At 36.3% G+C, this 8,358-nt stretch overlaps 1 pseudogene; it reads left to right on the plus strand.

The window, feature by feature from the left end:
* Positions 1-2,088: 2,088 nt before the first annotated feature.
* Positions 2,089-4,273, plus strand: LOC143532095 (pentatricopeptide repeat-containing protein At5g39680 pseudogene; annotated as a pseudogene).
* Positions 4,274-8,358: the final 4,085 nt, after the last annotated feature.

An 8,358-nucleotide genomic window follows, 5' to 3' on the forward strand; every position in this document is an offset into this window, starting at 1 on the left:
GGGGATTAATCCGCCTAGTAATAATGAACACAGAAGAACCATTTTAGTCTTAGAGTTTGATAATAAAAAGTATAAAATTGCATTTTTAAATAACTGCATCACTTTGGCCCATTTTGATACCTTTATTTCTGAACCGACTAATTTCAACCCGTATTCAGATTGTCCACAACTTGTTTTGACCCGAACCAAACTAACACTTTTTTAAATCAATCCGTTTTGACTCAAACTCTTTTTGCTAAGAACCTGTTTTGACCCTAACCAAATTGGTACTTTTTAAAATCAACCAGCTTTGACCAAACAATTTTCATGTGTTTGACCTCATTATCAAAAGAAATAAAATTTAAAATTTGAAGCAAACAAATTTAAACTTCAGAAAAATTTAAGCACAAATTAAAAGTTCATTTGCAGATAATAATAATAATAATTTTAGAAAATGAGAGCGTGAGACAATCCACAAAGAGAACAGTAGGCCTAGGAACCGAAGGTCAAAGTTCATCATCAGGATTAATCTGAAATATACAAGAAAAGTTACACATCTTTTCAAAATTTAGACGGGTCAAGAGGGTGAATGATATTTCAAAATGAGTCATTTATCTTTTGCCCATTTTTATAAATTTAAAGCACTAATACTGGTTACAAAACAATAGTATTAGAATAACAAATATATATTTATATAAAACAATTAGGAACGTTTTATGCACAGTTTGGGTGAACTTCAACCTATTTGACCACATTTTATGATTTGACTTGTTTGATATATAAAAAAAAACCTAAATAGACCAATATGGACTTAAATGAATGTGATCTTCATGGATTTAAGGACAAGCCTGAACGTTTTATATTAGTTGATATTAACACCTAATATCAGAATTTGTGGCTATGGCTAGAGGATATTATTAAGAATACAAAATTGGGTATATATATGGAAGGAAACAAAAACCTCCGCTTGGAATAAACTGTCCTGGATTTACTCTTGTGAAGGCAGATGTCACAATAATAGAAAGTGAAAATAAAGAGGAAGGCTGCTGTGAGAATTACACCTGTCCAAAAACCCTTTTGTTTTATTACATTACTAGATTAATTTAAAGGTTGCTCGATGGAAATGTTTATAGCTATTCGATTCGATTCGATAGTACACTGATCAAAGACCGCTAAGGTTAAAACTAAAAATCGTGAGGTAGATGGTTCATGGATGGGCCGTTAAAAGTTTTCGGTTTAAAGTTTAAACCCAAAATTTATATTGGGCTTACACTTTTACAATGGTACAAACCCATATTACCACTAATTTAGGTTGTTCAAACTTCACACTTTAAACAGTTTGCCTAATTTACCAGACTAATGAGCGCAACTAGAAGTGCACAAATTGGGTTTTCCGGAAACCCGGTTTCGGGTATGGAACCGGGTTCAGGTATAACCAGATATTGGAAAATCGGGTATTGACAATAACCGAGTAGGGTTCGGTCCGGGTATTGTCTCTAAAAACCATTGTATCTGGTTTGGGCCGGGCATAGACCGGGTATTTGAATACCCTATTTTTGGGTATTGAAAAAACCTTATTTTCTAGTTTTTTCGAGCGTTTTCCGGGTATCTTTCGGGTATAGATTGAGTTTTTTTTAAAAGGGTTGCACTTTTTAGAGGTATTTATTGGTCCCTCAGGTATTTTTTGGGTATAGATCGAATATTTAATAAACCCGGTTTCGGGTATGAAATCGGTTCCGGTTTTCGGGTGTTACCGGTTACAAACCGGGTCCAGTTCCGAGTTTGGGTTTTTGTACTGAAATGCATACTCTATCCGTACACCGGGTAAGTTCGGGTATTAAAATCATGGGTATAAAAAAAACGGTTCCGGTTTTTTTTTCGCGTCCAGTTCCAGGTTAGGGTTTTTTTTCACCTCTAGCGCAACCGGTATAACCTGCATTATTGGCCGATATAGACCGGAAATAAGTTTTTGACACATTTTATACTTTTATATGAATTTATTTTACTTACACGTCTTTGTTATCGCCTACGGCCTACTCAAGGTTATAAAGTTATAAATTAACTTTATATAAATTTAACATCTATATATAAAACCTATCTTAACCCATAATGATAACACGACCACCACAATACACCACTCTCCTACGCCACTTCGCCGGAACTCAAAACCTCAACTCCGGCAAAGCAATTCACGCTCATTTAATCATATCCAACCAATCCTCCATACACCATACACACAATTCAAACTCTTTAATCAGCCTCTACTCAAAATGCAAAGAATTACAATATGCCCACCAAGTGTTCGACCAAATGCCCGAACGAAACGTAATTTCATGGAGTACTTTATTATCCGGGTACTCCAAAACCCACATGGATTATGAAGTCCTAAGACTATTTCAATCAATGGGTTTGAGCAATTTCGAAGAATTCGACCCGAACGAGTTATATTTTCGACGGTTATTTCGTCGTGTGCGAACCTCGGGTGCGCTTTATCGGGCAGGCAATGTCACGGGTACGTGTTGAAATCGGGTTTAGTGTTTTATCAGTACGTGAAGAATGCGCTTGTAAGGTTGTATTCCGTGTTGTCAGATGTTAAAGAGGCTATGGAGGTTTTGGATTCGGTCCCGAGGTCGGATATATGTACTTATAATCATATATTAAGTGGACTTGTTGATAATGATTGGTTAAATGAAGCATTGGGTATATTAACAAGAATGGATGTTGATAATTTGGTGTGGAATAAAGCTACTTATGTTTATAGTTTTAACCTTTGCGCGCGCCTTAAACGTTTGCGATTAGGACGTCAAGTTCATAACCGGTTGTTAAAAAGTGATGTTGAATTTGATGTGTTTGTGTGTAGTGCGGTTATTGACATGTATGGGAAATGTAAAGATGTTTCAAGCGCGAGAAAAGTTTTTGACAGGTGTCGGGACCGAAACGTGGTTTCTTGGACTGCTATGTTGTCGGCGTATTCACAACACGGGTTGTTTGAGGAGTCGTTAAAGTTGTTTTGCGGTATGCAATGTGAAGAAATTGCCCCAAACGAGTCTACATTTTCTGTAGTTTTAAATGCAAGTAGTGGATTATCGTTATTAGGGTACGGGTATTCGTTGCACGCGTTTGAAGAGAAAAACGGGTTCGTGGGTCATAAGAATGTTGGGAATTCTTTAATCGACATGTACTCAAAAACTGGTGACATTGAAGCTGCAAATAGAATATTTTCAGGTATGGTTAATCGCGATATTGTAACGTGGAATAGTATTATATGTGGTTACGCCCATCATGGTCTTGGTAAAAAGTCGTTGACTTTATTTCAAGAAATGTTGAAAACCGTTGAAAATCCTAATCACGTGACGTTTGTTGGTGTTCTTACTGCGTGTGTGCATTTGGGAAATGTTGAATTAGGATTTCGTTTCTTTAACGAGTTAATGAAGGAAAAGGGCGTTGATCCCGGGTTGGAGCATTATACGTGCATTGTCGGACTTTTAAGCAAAGCAGGCCGGTTACCCGAAGCTAAAGATTTCATGCTTTCAACGCCGGTTAAATGGGACACGATTGCCTGGCGTATTTTGCTTAACGCGTGTAATATTCATAGAAACTATACTTTAGGTACCGAAATTGGGAACATTATTTTGAATTTAGACCCGAACGACGTGGGGACTTGTACCCTTTTGTCTAATATTCATGCCAAGGCTAATAAGTGGTGTCGGGTAACCGAAACCCGTGAGTTAATGAAGAAAAGAAAGATAAAGAAAGAGCCCGGGTTGAGTTGGTTGGAGATCAAGAACCAAACATATGTGTTTGTTTCGGATGATAATAAACATCCGAAATTTTTTGAAATTCATGAAAAGTTGAAGGACGTGTTCGGTAAGATTAAGTCACTTGGTTATGTGCCTGATATTAGTAATGTGTTACATGATGTTGAAGATGAACAAAAGGAAGGTTATATTGGTTATCATAGTGAAAAGCTTGCAGTAGCATATGCCTTGTTGAAAACAGATAAAGACGCACCGATTCGCATTATTAAAAATTTGAGGATATGCGATGATTGCCATTTTAGCATAAAACTGATCTCTAAAGTTACCAATCGGGTTATTAATGTACGAGATGCTAATCGGTTTCATTGTTTTCGGGATGGAAGTTGCTCTTGTGAAGATTATTGGTAACTTGTAACAACTTTAATTGATGTAATTATGTAATTTTTGAGTATTTTTGTAATAATCAGTTGTGATATGTTTATGTATTTGTAAAAGAACCAGTATTAAGATCCGCCGCATTGCGGCAAAGCTGTTAAACTGTAAAAACTTGAGCCGCACACATATAAGGAAACATAATGTACAAAGTAAACATCAACAAATACATAAAAGTAATATAAATTGTCAAATTGTTTTAACTTTTAAAGAATGCCGAAGATAAACAAATACTGCTCTAAGGACGACTTTTAACACGTTCTAACTTGAGTTAACTAAATTAGGAAAGTGGCTTTATTCTTCGCTGCATTTGTAACTACGCCTTATATTGATGATCAAACACTTCACCGTAAGCTCACGGGTGTGATTTTCACCATGAAAGTCATCCGATGGAGGTTCAAAGTGAAGTGTGCAAAACTAATAGGCTTAACTAACTCTGTAAGGAAAAATTAACAAAATGTGATTAATAAATAGAAATGTCATATAATGATCACCTGTCAAAATGTTAACCACATCCATATGAAAAGAAAATGCCAAATTTAGCTTGCTTTATCTTTATCATTTAGTTTATGCGCTTCAAAGTGCAAGAAATCAAGTCAAAGGCTAAACCATTACCAATACTTAATGATGCGAAGTATTAGTAATCAAGTTGATTCAGAAACACATTTTGGGTTATAGAGTAAACTTTTAGGTTTGCATATATTATTCATTTATTTTATTAAATATGGACTTTAAGCTGGAAGACATTATGGAATGGTCCATCAATGTTGTTTTCCCATTAGCTAACCTGCTCCCCAATCTGACCAAACCTATTTAGACCGTTAACGGTTAAACAACCTGACCTGATTCGTTTCGACCTTTTACCCAATCTGACTGACCCATTTTAAACAGTTTGACCAGACCCGTTACATAATCCATTTTCACTTGTTACCCAACCTGATCCAATTTGCTTTAATTTGATACCTAGTCTGACCCTTGTAAGCCACTAAAAGGGTTTAATTATGTAGTATCTTATGCTTTTTAGCTAGTGCTTTGAACTCACCTTCCTGCATATCAAGTTAGAATATTGGTCAATCATGTATAATTGTAACTTGTAAAGCTGCTGGTAGGTATTTGTTGGCAAAATTGCTAGAGTTGGTAATAATTCAGAAAATACAGTATGTATTTTTTTTCCACCAAAAGAACATCATACAGTAGCCATCTCTATAGATGCACAACCTTTTATTTGCAAAGATATATGAAACGGAAAAGTGGCTTCCCTTTACGCGTGGTATTCCTTGTCGAATTGAAGACACGAGAGAGCTTGTTTGGAGAATCAACTCGTGTTTATCCCCTTCGCCTTTGACACTTTTGGTTTCTTAGCTCCGGATGCCGTGGACCTTTTGAATAGGGTTCAGAAAGTTGTGCATAGTAACGTATCGGCCCATAAGAACCGAAACTTTGTTTTTAGTAGGATTGAGTTTGCTATCCAAAAGAGGGTTGCGGCGCAGCTTGTTGCCCGCTTACCTGCCACTTCATTGTAAATTGTTTGGATGTTTCTATGATATTAAGTTTCAACTTAAAAAAAAATTGAAGACCAAACCGAAAAACCTATTCCTTGTAACAAACAAACAAAGTGAAAAAGGATAAAGATGAGTATTTAATCAGAGATTGTCACACTCTGAAGTTGAGACCAGAATAAACCTACTAACCACAAATTGAAGATGGTAGCACTCTTGCATTAAGGACGACCAGTGAATCAAATAAACCCAAAAACGAAATTGCAGTTGATACAAACAACAACGGCAATACCCGTAGCAGAACAAAAGCAAATAATCGAGAGGTTAGGGGCATCTGTCAAACATTCAACAACCTCATCGGCGATCTTCCAGACAACTTCACTTATATGATCCTCACATTTCATATGCAATATCACACAACCATGGATCCTACTATCCTAGGGCTAATAATATGTTGAAACTCAACTACAAACCAAGGGCAGTTTATTATAGCTACAATGAAGTGAAGAAATTCATTGATATAAGACACAAAGCAATCAAAATTAATCATGTACTTGTCTACGTAAATACATCCAATCTCCAACATCATATATGCAATAGGCATGCCTTAAAGGCCAAGAATAACATTCATAAGGGTATACTGTATTTGCTTTCTAAAACTATAATGTCAAATGACTCGATTAGATTACATGATTCCTTGTAAAGAATAGACTAACTCAAGATTAAAGTTTTTTGTTCTCAACTGTCCGGCCATATATGCTCTTCCCACCAGTGTCCTGCATGATATAAAAGTAGTTCAGATAGCATGTCAAACTGAACGTTCATGCAAGTATACTGAATAAATTTAAGAAAGATCCTGTCTATATATATACACCATGTTAATGTGTAAGTAAACAACATGATTAAATGTGTGTAGTTGATATATAAAATTAGGCTATTTTGTTAACGATTGTTTCCGAGTAAAACACACCTAAGTCATACATTTTCTTGTCATTGTCCCATCCTTAATCACGAAATCTTTGATGACAAGATTAATTGCAGAACCTTTATTAACAAAACCTGAAAGAAAAAAAGTGAAAAGATTATTGCCCATAAGTTCATTACCATGTTTATCTCAACTGAAGAATAATCATACGCAGAGACATTAATCTAACAGGAGAACACATTGTTAAGCAGACATATATCATCAATCTTATGGTATATAGTACCAAAATGTAACATTTACTGAATGTACTTAATGAATTTAACAACTTAAGTAAAAATTAATGCCTGCTTGTGTGTTGAAAGTTAGTTATAAAAAGAAAATATACAAGTAATATCCAACTGTAACAACAAATTGCCATAAAACAGTACCTTGTTCTCTCTGTCCAGCACCAGCTCAGAATCCACTGCCTGTATTATGACTAAAATCCAAATAAAAACAACCGAAAGCAAAAGACACTTTAATTTCTTTAATTTACAAGTAATATGATACTTTAAGTATGATTAAGAAACTATAAAGTTGAACACTTACAATGATAATCTAACATTTGAAATAACAATTGTGTTCATCAAGATTGGAACATGAATGAAGATGTATCACCATTGCACGCTAACTATCTGAACCTGCCTCATAAGCTCACAACAGGCCGGTGTGTTGCAGAAGGTACCACAACACAAATAGTTTAGTATTTTGTAAATCCTTTAGCTTGAACATTATGACAACAACTGTCAAGTTCCTTCAACTCGTTACTACAGACACATCAACGATCACTTCTTTTACTACAGACGCATCAACGATCACTTCTTCCTGATGAAATAAAAAAACAAACCTAAAAATTAATGGATTTACAGTTGCAAAGAATCAACAAACATAATAAATCCCATGATCTTGAAATTAGAATATATATCAAAGACAACAACATAATAAACCAAATTCAAACGAATGAAAAACACAAATTAGAGCAATCCTTTTCTGGTTTCACTTGATCCAACATCATATCATATAAACACATCCGTCAACAACCAATTCCTACTCGTAAACATTGCTAAAATAACTAAACGAAGCTGAAGATGATGGAGAAAGAAAATAGTTACAGAAGATGATGAAGAGGAAACCATTTTTCTATTTTTTGGTAGAAGGGTTGAACGGAGAGTACTGGGGTGATATAGGTGTCGTTCCCTATCTTACCGGGAGTAGAAGCGGTTATTAGCGACGCGACGTGTGTAGGAAGTTGAAGAAAACAAATAACTTCTTGTAACTTCCCCTTCTAGAAGGAAATTATGGAGTTTAAACGATCCAGATTTCACCTCAACTTGATGAGTCTATACCACCCGGCTTCACCTTCGCCCCAACCGTACCCACCTCAGCCGCCCTACCTGCCCGTTTACACTCAACCTCTCCTTCCAACATACCTATTCGCGTCAGCTAAACCGCCACAGCCACCTACCGCCGTCCCCACTACTACCTCAGCCGCCACCACAACACCTGAGCCCCACTTCAGCCATCCCATTCACAACCGGCCGTTCCACCCCAACCTACAAACACACACCCCATGACCACCCGCTCCAAAGCTCACCGCACCTTTGTGACCAAAATTATCTCCCCGATCCCCACCTCTTATGCCAAAGCCTTTGCCGACCCTAATTGGATGTCTGCCATGCAGGCTGAGTTTAGCGCTTTACATGAAAATGAGACATGGGAACTTGTC

This window comes from Bidens hawaiensis, unplaced genomic scaffold (genome assembly GCF_021521415.1).
Source record: "Bidens hawaiensis isolate Kalapana, Puna unplaced genomic scaffold, B.hawaiensis_p1.1 tig00009343_1, whole genome shotgun sequence".
NCBI classification, from domain to species: domain Eukaryota; kingdom Viridiplantae; phylum Streptophyta; class Magnoliopsida; order Asterales; family Asteraceae; genus Bidens; species Bidens hawaiensis.